Genomic DNA, 18,364 nt, shown 5'->3' with positions numbered 1-18,364 from the left:
AAACGTATAAGGGAAAAATGCAGTTGCATTTTTCTTTCTTCCTTTAACCCAAAGTTTTAATCAAATCAAATTTCAGTGTCCCAGGATTATTTTCTTACATATTTGACTATTTTCTATATTTTATTCTTTTTATAGAATGTGACCAATCATATTTCTTCTTTTTAGAACTTCTTTACTTTATTGCCTAATATGTAGATATTTTATAACTATGCAAAGAATACTTGAATGGAAGATTTTGGAGAGACCCTTTTTATATTAATTTCCATATGCTATCTTAAGAATTTTTATGTAATTTCTAGGTAGCTTGGAAATTTTAGTTATGTTTTTGTTACTGATTTCTAGCTTAATTTCAGTACAATTAGAGAACAGTTTCTGAATTATTTCAATCATTGTAATGTATTAAACTTTTCTTTTTGTTACAGCATGTAATTTTTTGGAGACGTTTAATACATATTTGTAAAGGACGTAAATCATAATTGCTGGGTGATGTGCTACATATATGCCAATTAAGTCAAGGTTGGAAGTTGTGTTGATTAAAACTTCTATGTTCTTTCTGATTTTTTTCTGCCCTTTTTGTCAACCCTTGAGAGAAATGAGTTAAGTTTGCAATTCTAATTTGATTGTGGATTAGTCCATTTCTTCTTTTAGTTCTGCTAACTTTTGTTTTTCATGGGATCAAACTAAGTTTTTATAGGAATGTCCTTCTTTGTCTTTGGTTTTTCCATAGCCCTAGACTTTGTTGTTCCAAGAAAATTAAATATTGTTTGAAACTTTCAGGAGCATGTGATTTACTTTTAGAAATATCTACATCTGCTACTTAAATTATCTCTTGTGCTCTCCCTTAATTTGCTCCAAATTGCACTAAATTTGGAAGACAGTATTTCTTTCTGTGTTGAAATTATGACTATACCCTACTTTCATAGAAGACAATGTTTTATTTTTAGATTTTTTGTGGGTTTTGGAGAGCTTCAGTGAGTGCAATAGATTAAAAATATCTATACTTGATATCCTTACTACCAGTAGTCTCAATAATAATGGGCTTTAGAGTTACACAGATAGGAATGCGAAACATTATTCTTTCACTTAGTACCTGTGTAAGTCATTTAGTCGCTTTGTACCCAAGTTTCTGCTCTACAACACTGTATGAGATTTCTGTGAAGACTAAATAAGATAATTTATAAAAGATCCCAGCAGTGGTGCCAGGAATGCAATAGTAGAAATTCAATAAATAGTAGGTGATTTTAAGGTTTAAACATCTTTTATTTTTTAATGGCGTCTGCCAACTAAGCAACATGGCAGGTGACAGGTTGGACTGAGGGCACTATAAGAATTTATGAGAAGGTTGTAGGAATAATTCATGAACTTAAACCACAAGCAACCTTATTCTGGGAAAAATAGGGATAATAGGAAACAGAAACTCTACCACCGCTAGGACTTCATCATAATCTCTTGTTTTTGTCATCTCCATTCTTTCACACCAGTTTTTTCAACTTGGCAGTAATCACAGCTGAGAGTAGCTATGGGCCAATATACCTTCATCTTCATTGCCAGTGAGGAGTGAAGCTTCTCATATTAGCATAGAGATGATGATATGCCACTTTTCCCACAAAAGACAAGAAAGCAAGGGTGGACAGTAGGGTCTATATTACACAATTCTTACTGTCTCTGAGCACGATTCTTCCTGTCTCTGAGCATGTGTCCACCTGGTTGGATCAAATTGTAAGGGAAGAAAGGTAGATGAGTCTAGGAGAGCATAACCTAAAACATTATGTTTGATACTTTATATCTTTGCTTCCTTTTTGTATTACAGTGATTTATTGATTGATTGATTGACTGATTGCTGCAAAAAGCTTTATTGTTTCCACTTAAGTCCGCGGCTTGGGAGAGGGCACCAGGGTGGTTAAAAAGCTGCCTCGTGGGCGCCTGGGTGGCTCAGTTGGTTAAGTGACTGCCTTCGGCTCAGGTCATGATCCTGGAGTCCCAGAATCGAGTCCCACATAGGGCTCCCTGCTCAGTGGGGAGTCTACTTCTCCCTCTGACCCTCCCCCCTTTCATGCTCTCTATCTCATTCTCTCTCTCAAATAAATAAATAAATAAAATCTTAAAAAAAAAAGCTGCCTCGCGGCTGCAGGGACAGCCTAAGGCACAAGCTCTGGTACCAGGGGACTGTCAGAGGGGCCCCCTCAAATGCTGCTGGTCTCCAGAGGCTCCTAGTGGTGCTTAAGAGTGAGCCTCTCGAAGAGATACTCGCCCAGCCCAGCCTGGGGGCCGGCCAGCCTGCGGAGGTTAGTCAGGTGGTCGCCCATCTTCTTGATGAGTTTCACCTCCTCATCTAGGAAGTGGTTCTCCAGGAAGTCACAGAGATGGGGGTCTGCGTGGGCAGAACCCAGGGCATGCAGATCCAAAAGGGCCTGGTTCAGGCTCTTCTCCAGAACCAGGGCAGCTTCCATGGCGTCCAGGGTTTTCCCCCACTCATCTTGGGATGGCTTCTGGATATCCTGGAAGAGGGCGCGGCCGCCACGCTGGTTTTGCATCTTCAAGAGACGCTCAGCGCCCTCGCACTTCTCCTCAGCCAACTCGCGGAAGAAGTGGCCCACACCTTCCAGAGCCACATCGTCACGGTCGAAATAGAAGCCCAGAGAGAGGTAGGTGTAGGAGGCCCGCAGATGCATGTTGACCAGGCGGTTGACGGCGGCCTCCACCTCGGTGGAATAATTCTGACGAATCTGGGAGGAGCTCATGGTTGATTGGTGGTAAGGTAAGCTCGAAATTGGCTGTTGGCTGGTCCCAGAGGCAGCGGGTGGCCAAGAAGATGGCTCCCAAGGTTGCGACTGGAAAAGAGGTTGGGGGGTGGTCATTGGCTGGTTGGAGGGGCGTCCCTGGGTCTGTTCCATCCAAACACTGTTGAAGCAAGAGACAGATCTGCAGGACTGCTGGGCGCACTGCTTGTACTACAGTGATTTAGATCCAAATTGAGAAAGTTACGTTGTTTCTGATCTAATCCTGAATGCACTGTGTATTGGAGATGCCCCAGAAAATGTTTAGTAACACCCTTTTACCGTGTGCTTGACTCTACTGTGACTAGAAATTCTACAAGGTCTTCCTAACTACCAGGAAAAGGAGATTCTATCTCATGATATCCATGCCATCTCTTCTTGCAGTTTTAAAGCCAAATGCAAACATTGCAAACCTATGTAGCCTCACAGGGAAATATTGCCTAACATCAATTTGTTTCTGCATCTTTCCTTACATTCTCACCTGCATCAGATCTTTTATCTGAATTAGCATAGAGATGATGACATGCCACTTTTCCCACTAAAGACAAGAAAGCAAGAGTGGACAGTAGGGTCTATGTTACACAGTTCTTTGTGTAAAAACAGCAAGCCATAACTAATAAGAAAGTATAAAATATACGAGATACATAAAATGTGCTTGATACTTTGCATAAATTCCTTTTAATTTCCACCACAAACCTATAAGAAGGCACCATATTACAGATAAGAGTCTGTCAGTGTTAAATGATACATACAAGGTCACCGGATCCACAGGAGCAGTAAACAAGCGGGCAGTTGGACACCTGTGCCCATGATTTTTACCAGTGCATTATATTCCCTTCCTGAGATTTGGCAATGAAGAAGACTTTCACCATTTAAAAGAAAGAGTATCGTATAGGAGTTCAGTATTTATTTTTGTTTTAAGCAATAATTTATTATGGAAGTATAGGTCTTTTTACATATGATCATGTGATCTCTTTGACAATGTAAATTTCCCACTCATCTTATCTCTTTCATTTAGATGATTTATTAAAAATCTTTATTTTGATTTGATCAAAAGTGAAAGTTCCTCTTGGAGTGCTTTTTAAAGGCAGGAGGGGAGAAAAACACAAACAGCAGACTTGAGCATTATTGGCTATTCCTGAGGTTTTACCTCTCCAAGATGCAGAAACTTCCACCTTTGAGTTGTTTCTGACATTGCCTTTCAGATAAGTATGTCACATGCAGTCTGGACATTTGACAACTGGGATTTCATTTCACTGCTTTAATGAGGGGCAAGAACTATTTAATATGGATCATTTAGACATTCTCATTTTAAATAATTATAAATTATATATATGAATTTATATTCCCATAAAAGAATAGCATTTATAGATTTATTTTGCTGGTATGCACCTTGTAAACCCTTATGGAATCCTAGGGGGCAGTTTGCTATATAGTAGCACACCTGAAAGCATTTTATGAGTTCATGTCTACCTGCTTCCGGAAGAAGGTACAGTTTCATTATTAGAGTTACAATATTTACTTCTCAAACCAGAAGTATACTATTTTGCTGAGTTGGTTCACCAGTGGAAGGTACATAACATCCATCTTGTAACTAACCTTAGTTAGAACCTTTAATTAATGGCTAAAGAATCTGCTTTACCTTTTAAAAGGATAAAATCTAATTGTGGTTCAAATTAAACAGTCTAATGAAAGTGACCACAAAGCAAATGATCAAAACTAATGGGTGAGTAGTTTTGCTTTCATTAAATAAACCTCTTGTTTAGCATAAATACCTTAAGATACTTAACTCAGGTTATCGATGTATCAGAACCACTAGAGGAAGAATAGCCATTATCATTGAGGCTATTTTTAAAAAAGAGAATTAAGCTGAAAACATTTAAAGTGCATCTTCTCACTTTTCTATTCAACAAACATTTGTAACATTTCTCATGTATGATATATGTTAGGGCTAAAAATGAATAATACCGCCCAATGGAAGGTAGAAGAATAAAAATGAGAATGATGAATTTTGCCATCTTGAAATGATTATTTTTAATGAATTCTATTCTTCATGCTTTTCTTTCAAAACATCCTTTCTAAATCATAACTTACTAAAAAGTTTACTTTTTTGTAATATGGGTGGTGTGTTGACTACTACTATTATTATTATAGATTATAATAAGCACAGTTATTCAGCTTATCCTGATATTTAGGGCAAAGAATTAGGAGGTTCTTCATACTGGCACTTGAATTGGTGGGATAATTTTCAGCAGCCTCCCCTTCTCTCTAATACATTAGTTCATATTCTTTATCTCATTTTATCACTGCTCAACATATTTATTACAAGTAGTTACAAGTTATACATAGTTACAAGCAGAACCATTCAAAATTCACCCTAGCTCAAGTTCACAATTTATTTTGGGGACTAAACAGATTAGACTCTTGAAAGACTCTTGAAAGAGTTCTATGGAAATATAGGTGACTACTCAGAATATTTTTTTAATGACAATGTATATTTTCTTCTTATTGTTTTGCTTATCTCATCTTCCAGACTAAAAATATCTAAGCTGACTCAGTGTAGAAAAGAAAAATTACTATATAGAAAGAAAATTACCGTATCTTATTTTTAGATGGAATTTAATATCTCCATGTCTTTTAATTATAAGGAATACAACATTATAGATATTTGGTAGAAAAAATACTAACCAAAAATATGAGAAAGAAAGAAAGAAAGTTAAAATTAAAAATGACAGATTGCTTACCACAAAACAAATCTTCAAAGAAAGAATTTGTAACAACTCTGGGTATTTCTTAAGGAAGGAGATGGCTGGTCTTTTAAAACACTATTCTAACAAATCTTTGTTTCAAAGTGTTTGCTTTTATAAACTTTTTTCCTGAAAAACTTTGTGTATACTTTATAGTAGAAAGCTACTGAAGATACAGTGATTTGCTTTCCCTATTTATGTTTATCTTATTATAAGTACTTTTCTTAATCTTTCTTTTAATGTTTTCCTATGTTGAAGATAATAAAGGTTTAGAATATACTTCCACAATATAAATTACTGCCCCAAATTATTCTCAATAAATATTTATTAAGGCACACTATATGACAAACATTGATGTAAACACTTGGGATTTGTGAGTGAACAAAATAAGAATCCCTGCCCTGTGGAGGTTATATTCCAGAAGGACAGAACAGGCATATATGGTATATGTGATAAGCTAATAACTTACATAGAATGTTAGCAATTCTATATGCCATGGAAAAAAGAAAAAGTTGAGGAGGTTTAAGGGAAGTCAAAAGTATGAGAAGCAGGGCAAGAAGTGAGTGTAAATAGGGGGGTCCCAGTAGGTGTTACTGAGAGGGTGATATTTGGGCAAAGACTTGAGGTCAGTGAGGGTCTGAGTCATGCACGAGTCTGAGAGAAAGCTTGCCAGACGAAGGGGCAGTGACTCCAACGTTTCTTACTTAAAGGTGAGGTTTTCAAGGAACATGCAAGGTGCCAGTGTACCTAGAGCAGTGTAAACAAAAAGAATCACAGGAGCCGAGATCAGAGAGGCAGATAATATACAGAGTATGTAACAGTGGTGCTCAACCTTCAGTGTGCACAACAATTTCCAGGGAGCCTGTTCAAGATCCCTAAGATCCCCTCCCAGATGTTCTTATCAAGAAGGTCAGGAACGAGGCCTAGGACTCTGAATTTTAACTGGCATAATCTACTCAATATTGGGGATTTGGATGCAGGTGTACCCAGTAAGTACTCTCAGAAGTACTTGAAGGCCACTGTAAAAACACTGGCTGTTATTTAGGAATAAAATGAGATTTATTGCATGGTTTTGAGGAGACAAGTGTCATAGCCTAACTTACATTTTAAACCCGTCATTTTGGCTATATAGAGATTAAAGAGTAGAGAAACTTGTCCCTACAAGACTCAATGGCAAGTAAGCTGCCCAAGAGCAATCCAGATGAGAGATAATGGTTGCTTGGATGAGAATGACAGTAGAGGGGATGGTAAAAGTACATTCTGGGTAATTACAAAATAGAGCCAAAAAATCTGGTAACAATTTATATGTGGAGAGTGAAAGCAGAACAAGAATCAAAAATGATCCCAAGTTTTTCCTCTGTACAAATTGAAGTTTGTAATCAGCAGAGGTGTGCAAGGCTGAAAGAGGAGCAAATCTGAAGGAAAAGACCAAGAGTTCCATTTTGGAAATACAAACCCTCAGATGTCTATAGAACATTTAAGTGGGGAGTCAAGCTGGCAGTTGGAAATGCATCTGGAGTCTGTGAGAGCAAGGTCTGAACTTAAAATACACACGTGGGAGTCATACCATATCAATGAATGAGATAAAACAAAGAAATAAATAGAGAAGTCCAAAAACTAGTCTTGGGGTTCCTCCACATCTGTCAGAAAGGGAGGACTGGAGGGAAGTGAAGAAAGTAGGAAAACCCCAAGCAAAAAAAGTTTATCAAAGAAAAGGGGTTCTCCCCCAAATGGTAGCAGTCTAGGTTTCTTGAGAAGGGAATTAAAATGGATGACTATATAAAATAGACTAGGCATCAGCCCTCTGGAATCTCCAGTCTCTAGGGTCACGTTTCCTGCCTCCCTCCCAATTCCTGTCAAAGGTTCTCCAGGTGTCCAAAGTCCTCTCTGATATTGCTCTCCCACCTTGGGTCCTTCCCTGCCCCCCACACCTGGCACTAGTCTTACATTCCACTTTCCGCCTTGGCCCTTCACCCTCCAGGGCAAGGGCCCTGGGCCGCAAGTACCAGGAATGATGGTGAGGGGACAACTTTGGGAGGAAGCAAGGTGGTGTTGAGTAGCATCAGGTCTGTAGTGGTGCCTGGCGAGATTCCATCTCAGGCAACAGCATCCAGGCTTGTGTCCCAAGGGCTGTCATGGCTGATGTCACCTCAAGGCTGTGGCTTTGCAGTTCCATCTGGACCCTGCCCATCCCCGCTCTGTCCAGGTACCTACCCCTCCCATGCAGAGGTTTAAAACCCCTTGTGCTTCACCCATCAGCCTCCAGTGGGGGTGGTTTGGGCAGTAGGGAGTCAGGAGACCTGGCTTCTCTCTCCCAAATTCCAACCCCTGGGCCTAGGTGCTGCCTAGGAACATGATCCTTGGGGATGTCCAGAGGAAAAATCAGTACCCGAGCTAGCACAAGGAAGGACACCTAGATAAAATGGGCAAATTTCTAGAAGCATGTAATGAACCAAAACTTACTCCAAAAGAAAGTGAAAACAGAAATAGACCTGTAACTGGTAAGGAGATTGTTCCCAACAAAACAAAAAGACCTGGACCATATGTCTTCACTGGTGAATTCAGCAAACATTTAAGAAGAATTAAAACAATGCTTCTCAAATTCTCCCAAAAAATCAAAGAAGAGGGAAGACTTTCCAAGTCATTTTATAAGGCCAGCATTGCCATGATACAAAGCCAAAGACACTGCAGGAAACTGACACACCAATATCCCTCATGATTATTGATACAGAAATCCTCAACAAGATTCTAGTACAGAATCCAGCAGCATGTTAAAAGAACTATACACCATGAGGAAGCAGGTTTTATTCTTGGAATGCAAAGATGGTTCAACATATAAAAATCAGTCATTATAATAGACTACATTAATAGAATGAAATCATAAACCTGCATAAGCATCTTTGAAACAAAAGCAAAAAACTAACATCCTTTCATTATTAAAAAAAAACAAACCTCAATAAACAAGAAATAGCCAGAAACATCCTCAATATAATAAAGGCCACATATGAAAAATCCACAGCTAACATACTTAATGCTTCCCCTCTATGATCAGGAATAAGACAAGACACTTTTAACATATAGGCCAGGTCAGAGCAATGAGGCAGAAAATAATTAACAAAAAGAAAAGAAAGACATAAAAGTAACCCACATTAGGAAGGAAGAAATAAAATTATCTCTGTTAATAGATGACATGGTCTTATCTATAGAAACCCCTAAAGATTACCTAAATAAGCTATTAGAATTCATAACAAATTCAGCAAATTTGCAGAACAGAGAAACAAAAATCAGTATCAATTGTGTTTCAATTCACTAGCAATGAACAATCTTAAAATGAAATTAAGAAAATAATTCCATTTACCCTACCATTTAAAAGAATAACATACTTAGGAATAAATTCATCCAAGGAGGCAAAAAACTACTACACTGAAAGCTACAAAAACTCCTGACAGAAATTAAAGAAAACAAAAAGAAAAAGAAAAACTCTCTGTGCTCATGGATCAAAAAACTTAATGTTTTTAAAATGATTTCTTCTTCCCATTCAGCTTTGAATTGTTAGATTTCCATGTTTTCATGCTTTTGTTAATTCTAGGTTGACATAGAACACAAGACAGAAAGCTTCAGCCAAGGCAGCTTGTCATCTTCAAAATGTTATTTTTGTTTGTTTTGGGGGTACTGAGCATAGCTCACATTTCTTTCTAGTGCTACAAACTAAATTATTAAAAAGAAATTATGGTCAAAGGAATAGCAAAATATCTTGGAAACTAAGAGTGGCAGTATGTTTTTCTGGTACTCACAAATACCATCTTTCCTAATATAGATTGCTAGATTGAACTGTATTTTAGAGTTTTCATTAAATCTATTTGGAAAATTTTTATTATCTCCTTTAAAGATGATTGTAGGGGCACCTGGATGGCTCAGTCAGTTAAGCTTGCAACTCTTGGTGTCAGCTCAGGTCATGATCTGAGTGTCCTGAGATTGAGCCCTGCATTGGGCTCAGAGCTCAGCGGGGAATCTGCTTGAAGATTCTGTCCTTCTGCCCCTCCCCCCACTTGTATGCATTCTCTCTAAAATAAATGAATAAATCTTTAAAAAACTAAAGATGATTGCATCTTCATTGACATGCCTGTTTTGAAATATATACATATGTACTTAATATCCGCTCTAAATTTTCTCCATCATTCATTCTACTGGAAAAATAAAACCTCCATGGTTCCAGTGCCTTTATAAAAATTTAATCTTATTCCTGGGTTTTAATTTTGCAAAGCATCATGCAAGACATACAGAGTAAGTTTTTTTTTAATTTAGCTATACCCATTAGACCCTATACGCTATTCTGCTTTATCATTACTTGACTTTGAAAAACTAATCACATACTCTAAAAGTTATTAGTGAATTTGTTAAAGATTATAATATTTTTGCACACATTTCTCTTTCCCACTCCAATCTCCACAAAAAGCACGAATTTAATGCACAGAAACCACTGCCAAGTGACATTCAGTATTTGCTCCCCCAAGTACCTTTCAATTTGCCATATGCTAAAGATATTTCTATGCATTAATCCCAATTATGTGATAATATCTATTTGTAGAGTTCAACAGGCAGTTCTGTGGGATGAGTAGCCACATTCTGTAAGCAAATTGGCTGCAGAAACAACTGTTTATATAAAAATAGTAACAAATTTAAAATGTATAATAACTTTGTAAGTCAGGAAAACTCAAATTTTATTATGGGAGTTATTGCTTTCCCATAATATGGTTACTATTGTTTTTATTTTCAAAGGTCTACACTTTGGAAGGTCATAACTAGTAGTAACAAGAACAGAACACTGATTCACTCCAAGATAATGGAAAAGTAATATCCAAACATGGACTTGTCTTCACTAACAAGGAATAGTTAAGAAGGAATGTATAGATATTTTTAATGTATATGCAATAAATGCCTTATTTATACATTATTGAATAAAGCTCAGAGAAGCCGTGGAAATCAAAAGGGGATAAATTTTCTTTTTTGCACACAATTTCAGTCTCTAAATTACAAGAACCAAAAACAAAACCAATGAACCAGCATTACAAGAAATGAAGTGGGAGTGGGAGGGACGATCCTTTCCTCAGTATACGTGGTAAAATTTTACAAAAGCACTAAATGGGAAAATTGAGACTTTTCTGGAAATATACCTGTCACATTCATTTAATTTTAAGAAAGTCATGAAAGTAATAGTCACTTGTCTGTCTTGTTGGGTATCTGTTCTTGAGGTAAGGATAGCAATTAAGATGCATAATCTCTGAGCAATGTGTTTGTAAACTGATTCTTAGCTTTCAATCTGACAGGGTATTGTTGCCTGACTTTGCTGGACTAGTCTACTGCCTTCATGCTCAATATTCTCACTTTCACTTCTTAAATTTCTTCTTACATTTTTTTTCCTTCCTCTCCATAATGTATTCACAACTCTGGTCTTTGAAATCAGATAATTCTTTTTTTCCCCATCCAATTAAATATTTTTGCTTCATTTCTTTCAACATACTTCCTTTAATGATATATAACTGTCACATTATCATATGTCATTTTAGTGTTTTTATTCTCGTGTATTTTTCATGTTTGTTTCAATAATAGAAATTTTAATTTTTATTTTCTAGACAGTATTTGCCTAATTAATGTAACAGGAGTTCTTTAAACAGCTTGATTCTGAATTCATATTGTTTTCATGACCATGATGCAAAGAATACTGTGAAATTTGGGCAATATGAATTTTAGAATAACTTTTGATATAAAAGTAGAAGATGGGTAGTTAGATTAAGAATTTACTTTAAGACTTTTTTTTTTATTGTCCCAAGGAAAATTTAACTGCATGGATAGCACAATCTGTTTAATTATATATCAGGATTATGGCTTCTGCTAAGTGAAACCCCAATAAATAGCTATTTAAATAAAGTGAGATATATAGTTAATTTCCTCACATAACAAAAAAGCCCAGAGATCGGCAATCATGGATATTGCAACTATTCAACAATGTCATTGATCCAAGCTCCTTCCATCTTTTTATTCTTTGATGTGAGGGCCTTCATACTCATGATTGTTAACTGTGGATCTCATTGGTCATTTTCTATACCAAAAAAGGGGGGGTGGGACAGAAGATCAAAGAGACAAAACAACTTTCTCCTTGAGGAACAGGGATTTTTGGCTAAATCTCATGATCCAGAAATGTATCACTCATCATCTTCACCCGAATTTTGGCTTGAAAAGTGATTATTTTAACTTTCCAGACTCCTCAGTTGATAAAGACAATAAAGAAGTGACTTGTTCATGTTTTCTGAGGAGGCAATGCGTAGTTCTCTTCTGTTAATGGCAGGTCCATCACAAACTAATGTCTCCCTTCCATTTGTAGTGCCACTGCAGGAAAATTGCTGCTTACATAGACACTGCATATTGTTGTTTATTCTCACAGTGCTCATACATTCAGGAAGGGCCATATATGTATTTTTAATCAGTGGAACACAAACACAAATCATGAATGTTACTTCAAGGCCAGTGTTTTGGGAATGATAGATTTATTTTCCATACCCATTACTGTAGATTGAATATTTGTGCCCCCCCCCAACCAAATGGTACGTGCTCTTATAAAGGAAACCCCAGAGAGTAACCGTGCCCCATTTGCCATGTGAGGACAGAGAGACCAGATGACTGTCTATAAACCAGGAAGCAGATCCTCACCAGACACTGAATCTTCTGGCACCTTGACTTTGTACTTTCCAGTCTTCAGAACTGTGATAAATAAACTTCTACTGTTTATAAGTCACCCAGTATATAGTATTTTGTTATAGCAATCCAAACAGACTAAGACACCTGTCTTTCAACTGCCAGGGGCATATAAAGGATTCCATGATTTGAGGCAATGGTGGAGCCACAAGATGAAAGAATTATGGATTCCTAAATCTCTATGTATAGGAGAGTTACTAATGATAGTAACACTTGCATAGAACATCCTGGAAGTAAGAAGTAGTCCTATATTGTGTTAAGCCACCAAAAGTTGGGGGTTCTGATAGTTTTAACTAAACACTCAGGACATGCCCCAGATTATATTATTTTATTTAACATGTAATATTTATATTTAAAGAAGATTTTATAATCTTAGTAGGATTTTCTCTTTTCAACTCTATTTTCTAACAAGAATTGCAAGATATACCGGCAGAGATTTATCTTCCTTGGTGTTCTGCTCTTGTTTCATGGTTATTAAGCCAAGATAAGAAATCTCCTTCTATTTTTTTTCCACTAAAACTGGGGAAACTTAACAGGTTGGGACTGCATATTTACAAGTTGCTTATCCTTAAAATTATATATTATCAAAGAGTTGCAAAGTGTATTATTCACTATTAATGTAGGCCTTTAAAGGTGACCATACACACTGCTTTTGCTGTAACCATTCTATTTCATGCTTTTGTGTTCAAACACAGAGAAAAATTTATTGATTCTGTACCTTATCTCCTACTAAAAAAAAGCTTAACTTGTAGGTGATGTTAGATTCTGTGGAGAGAAATAGATGGAAGATATAAATGTGATATACTTCAGCAAAGATTTATCTTCGAATCTGTGTAATATTGAGCATTGGTTGGCAACAGCATACAAGTCATTGGGTAAAACAAAAACTGAAAGTACAGAAGTCTAAGAAAATCACCAAACCTGGACTGAAAAAGCAGGTATCAAAATTATAGTAATGTATTTAAAACAATATTATATGAATTTCTGGGTTAGCATGAGAATAGACTTGGTGTGCCTTACTGTTAACACCCAAATACCAATATCAAATCTGTAAAGATGATCCAAAAGATGTTTTTAAAAAATACCATTAACTGATATTAAAGATAAAAATACTAAAAAGTAAAAATATATTATTGTGCCACAGAAATTAAAAGGATCATAAGAGACTATAAATAACTATACACAAATTTGACAACATTGAAGAAATAGATAAATTCCCAGTCATGCAATTTACCAAGACTACATTATGAAGAAATAAAAAATCTTAGCAGACCTATGACAAACAAGGAGAATGAATTAGTACACAAAAACTTCATAAGGATAAATTAAAGCCCAAACCAGATGACTTCAGTGATAAATACTACCTAATATTTACAGAACAATTAATGCCAATCATTCTCAAAATTTTCCAAAAATTGAAGAGTAAGGAACACTTTCAAACTCATTTTATGAGACAAGCATTCCTATAATATCAAACTCAAACAAAGACACTGCAAGAAAAGAAAACTACAGGCCAATATCTTTGATGAACATAGATGCAAAAATCCTCAACAAAATACAAACAAACTTAAATGAACAACACATTAAAAGGATCATACATCATGACCGTGTAGGATGTATCCCCGAGATGCTGGGATGGTTCAACATACAAAAATCAATTATGTGATACGTATCATTAAGAGAATAAAGAACAAAAATTATATAATCATTTCAATAGATGCAAAAAATGTATTAGACAAAATTAAAAAATTTTTCAATAAAAAACTCTCAATAAAATAGGTATAGAAGGAATTTATTGCAATATAATAAAGGTAATATATGAAAAGTCCACAGCTAACATTATATATATATATTGGACATATATATATGTTGAAAACCTGAAAGTGTTTCCTCTAAGATCAGGAACAAAACAAAGTTTCCCACTCTTCTCACTTCTGTTCAGCATAGTACTACAAGTCATATCCAGGGCAATTAGGCAAGAAAAAGAAATAAAAGACACTCAAATAAGAAAGGCAGAAGTAAAATTATGTGTTTACAAACAAATGATCCTATACTTAGAAAACTCTAATGATTCTACCAAAAGTTATTAGAACTAATAAATAAATTTGGTAAAATTGCAGAATACAAAATCAACATACCAACATCATTTGAATTGCTATTAACTACTAAAGGAATATACAAAAATAAATTAAGAAACAATCCCATTTACAATGGTCAAAAAGAATAAAAATATTAGGAATAAAGTTAATCAGGAAGATAGAAGACTTGTACCTAAAACTATGAAACTTCTATTTTTTTTAAGTTTTCTTATTTAAAGTTGGCTCCACAGCTGAAGTAATGTCTGAACTCACAACTCTGACATCAAGAATTGCATGCTCTAAACCAAATTCAGTATACAGAACAGCACCAACTGTGGCTGCCCAATCTCCTTACACCAAGTCCTGCACCCCTACGCTCTGCTGGTACTGCTGTTTTTGGGCAACTGTGCCTTAGGACTAGTGCAGTGAGAAAAACCAGCCCAGAAAACCAGCACAAACTCCTGCATGCCCCACATCTACTGACAACAGAATTCCTCAAAGCTTCAGTTCTGGTGGAAATAGCATGAGGTCTCTTTTAACAAGCAGACAATAGCACACTATTTAAAACTTGCCACACTCCAGCCAGTCCAAACATTCTCCACTGAGGTCAAAGAGAACCTCTGCAGATGAGGAACATGAGGGATAGAGCAGCCAAAACACAGCAGCAGAGTGCAGGCAGAACACACCAAAGACACTTCCTCAAGTTCCAGACCCTGGAGATTATATAACATCTTCTTCATAAAACCATTACTCTCAGGAGCAGGAAACATAATAGGATTTTCTAACACAGAGAAGAAGAGACCTAGACAAAATGCCAAAACAGTAGAATTCATCCCAAAAGAAAGAACAAGAAAAGGTCATGGCCAGAGATCAAATTGAAACAATATGCCTGATACAGAATTTTAAAGCAACAGTCATAATGATACTCTCCAGGCTTGAAAATAGCATAGACGATATTATGGAGACCCTTAGACACAAAGATAAAAGAGCTAAAAAAAAAACCATCAGGTAGAAATGAAAAATGCAGTATCTGAGATTTGAAACCAAATGGCTGTAATGGCCACAAGGATGGAAGAAGCAAAGGAATGACTAAGTGATATAGAAGATAAAATTTTGGAAAACAATGAAGCTGAACAAAATAGAGAAAGAATGATGGATCGATCACAAGAGTGACTTAGGGAACTCAGTGACACCATCAAATGTAATAACATTTGCATCATAGGAGTCCCAGAAGAAGACAGAGAAAAGGGGGAAGAAAGTTTTTTTGAGGAAATAATAGCTGAAAACTTTCCTAATTTGGGGATGGAAACAGACATCCAAATCCAGGAGGTACAGAGAACTCCAATCAAAATCAACAAAAGCAGGCCCACACCAAGACATATTGTAGTTAAAACTGCAAAATATAGTGATAAAGAAAAAATTCTAAAAGCAGCAAGACAAAAGAAGTCCTTAACTTACAAGGGAAGACCAATAAGGTTACCAGTACATCTATCCACAGAAACTTGTCAAGGTAGAAGAGAGTGGCATGGTATATTCAATGTGCTGAATGGGCAAAATATACACCCAGGAATAATCTATCCAGCAAGGTTATCATTCAGAATAGGAGAGAAAAAGAGTTTCCCAGACAAAAACTGATGGAGTTCATGACCACTAAACCAGCCCTGGAAGAAATACTAACAGGGACTCTTTGAGTGGGAAGGAAAGACCAAAAGTGACAAAGAGTAGAAAAGAACAAAGCAAATCTCCAGAAACAACAACAAAAAATATAATAAAATGGCATTAAATACATATGTATCAATAATTACTCTAAATGTAAGTGGACTAAATGTTACAATCAAAAGACACAGGGTGTCAGAATGGATAAACAAAACAAAACAAAAATAAAACCTATCTATATGCTACCTACAAGAGACTCATTTTAGACCTAAAAACAGCTTTGATTGAAAGTGAGGGGATGAAGAAATATTTATCATGCAAATGGATGTCAAAAGAAAGACAGAGTAGCAATACTTGTATCAGACAAACTAGATTTTAAACCAAAGACTGTTAAAAATGGTGTCTATCCAACAAGAAGATCTAACAGTTATAAATATTTATGACCCCAACTTGGGAGCAGCCAAATACATAAAACAATAACAAACATAAAGGAACTCATTGATAATAATAAAATAGCAGCAGGGGACTTTTTTTTTTAAGATTTTATTTATTTATTTGAGAGAGAATGAGAGAGAGAGAGAGCACACGAGAGGGGGGAGGGTCAGAGGGAGAGGCAGACTCCCTGCTGAGCAGGGAGCCCGATGCGGGACTCGATCCTGGGACCCCAGGATCATGACCTGAGCCGAAGGCAGTCACCCATCCAACTGAGCCACCCAGGTGCCCAACAGCAGGGGACTTTGACACCCCACTTACATCAATAGAAAGTTCATCTAAACAAGAAAATTAACAAGGAAAAAATGGCTTTGAATGCACACTGGACCAGATGGACTTAACAGATGTATTCAGAACATTTCTTCCTAAAGCAGCAGAATACACATTCTTTTCAGGTGTACATGGGACACTCTCAAGAATAGATCACATACTATGTCACAAATCAGGCTTTAACAAGTATAAAAAGACTGAGATGATATCATGCATATTTTTCTGACCACAATGCTATAAAATGAAGTCAACCACAAGAAAAGATTTGGAAAGACCATAAATACATGGAAGTTTAAGGACATGCTACTAAAGAATGAGTGGGTCAAACAGGATATTAAAGAATAAATTTAAAAATACATAGAAATAAATGAAAATGAATACCTTTGGGATACAACAAAAGTGGGCATAAAAGGCAAATATATAGCAATACAGGCCTACATCAAGAAGCAAGAAAAGTCTCAAATGAACAACCTAACCATACACTGAATGGAGCTAGAAAGAAGACAACAAACAAAACCTAAACCCAGCAGAAGAAGGGAAATAATAAAGATAACAGCAGAAATCAATGATATAGAAACTAAAAACAACAACAACAACAGTAGAACAGATCAGTGAAACCAGAAGCTTGTTCTTAGACAAAATTAATAAAATTGATAAACCCGTAGCCAGTCTTACTAAAAAGAAAAGAGAAAGGACTCAAATAAATAAAATCACAAATGAGAGAGGAGAGATAACAAACACCACTGCAGAAATACAATTATAAGGCAAAATTATGAAAAATTATACACCAACAAATTGGGCAATTTGGAAGAAATAGATAAATGTCTAAAAACATATAAACTACCAAAACTGAAACAGAAAGAAATAGAAAACTTGGACAGACTCATAACCAGCAAAGAAATTGAATCAGTAATAAAAAATCTCCCAACAAAAAAGAATCCAGGGCCAGATGGCTTCCCAGGGGAATTCTACCAAACATTTCAAGAAGAGTTAATACCTATTCTTCTCAAACTATTCCAAAAAATAGAAATGGAAGGAAAATTTTGAAACTCATTCTATGAGGCCAGCATTATCCTGATTCCAAAACCAGACAAAGTCTCCACTAAAAAAGAGAACTACAGGTCAATATCTCTGATAAAAATGGAGGCAGAAATTCTCGTCAAACTACTAGCAAATCAAATCCAACAGTACATTAAAAGAATCATTCACCACAATCAAGTGGGATTTATTCCTGGGCTACAGGGGTGGTTCAATTATCACAAATTAATCAACATGATACACCACATTAATAGAATAAAGGATAAGAACCACATGATCCTCTCAATAAATGCAGAAAAAGCATTTGACAAAGTACAACATCCATTCATGATAAAAACCATCAACAAAGTAGGGATAGAGGGAACATATCTCAACAGCATAAAGGCCATATACAAAAAAAACCCTACAGCTAATATTCTCAGTGGGGAAAAACTGAGAGGTTTTCCTCTATTATCAGGATTAACACAAGGATGTCCACTCTCACCACTGTTATTTAACATCGTACTGGAAGTTCTGGCCTCAGCAATCAGACAACACAAAGAAATAAAAGGCA

The 18,364-nt window shown here is 36.1% G+C and overlaps 1 pseudogene; it reads right to left on the bottom strand.

Annotated features, from left to right (window-relative positions):
- Nucleotides 1–2,201: 2,201 nt before the first annotated feature.
- LOC114217310 (ferritin light chain pseudogene) lies at nucleotides 2,202–2,807 on the bottom strand (annotated as a pseudogene).
- Between the last annotated feature and the right edge of the window lie 15,557 nt (nucleotides 2,808–18,364).

The sequence above is a fragment of the Eumetopias jubatus genome, unplaced genomic scaffold (genome assembly GCF_037043125.1).
Source record: "Eumetopias jubatus isolate StellerSeaLion01/CBP00866 unplaced genomic scaffold, mEumJub1_p1.0 scaffold_8, whole genome shotgun sequence".
Taxonomy (NCBI): Eukaryota; Metazoa; Chordata; class Mammalia; order Carnivora; family Otariidae; genus Eumetopias; species Eumetopias jubatus.
Note: the sequence above shows the minus strand (reverse complement) of the source record. Positions and strands in the feature narration are given on the sequence as shown.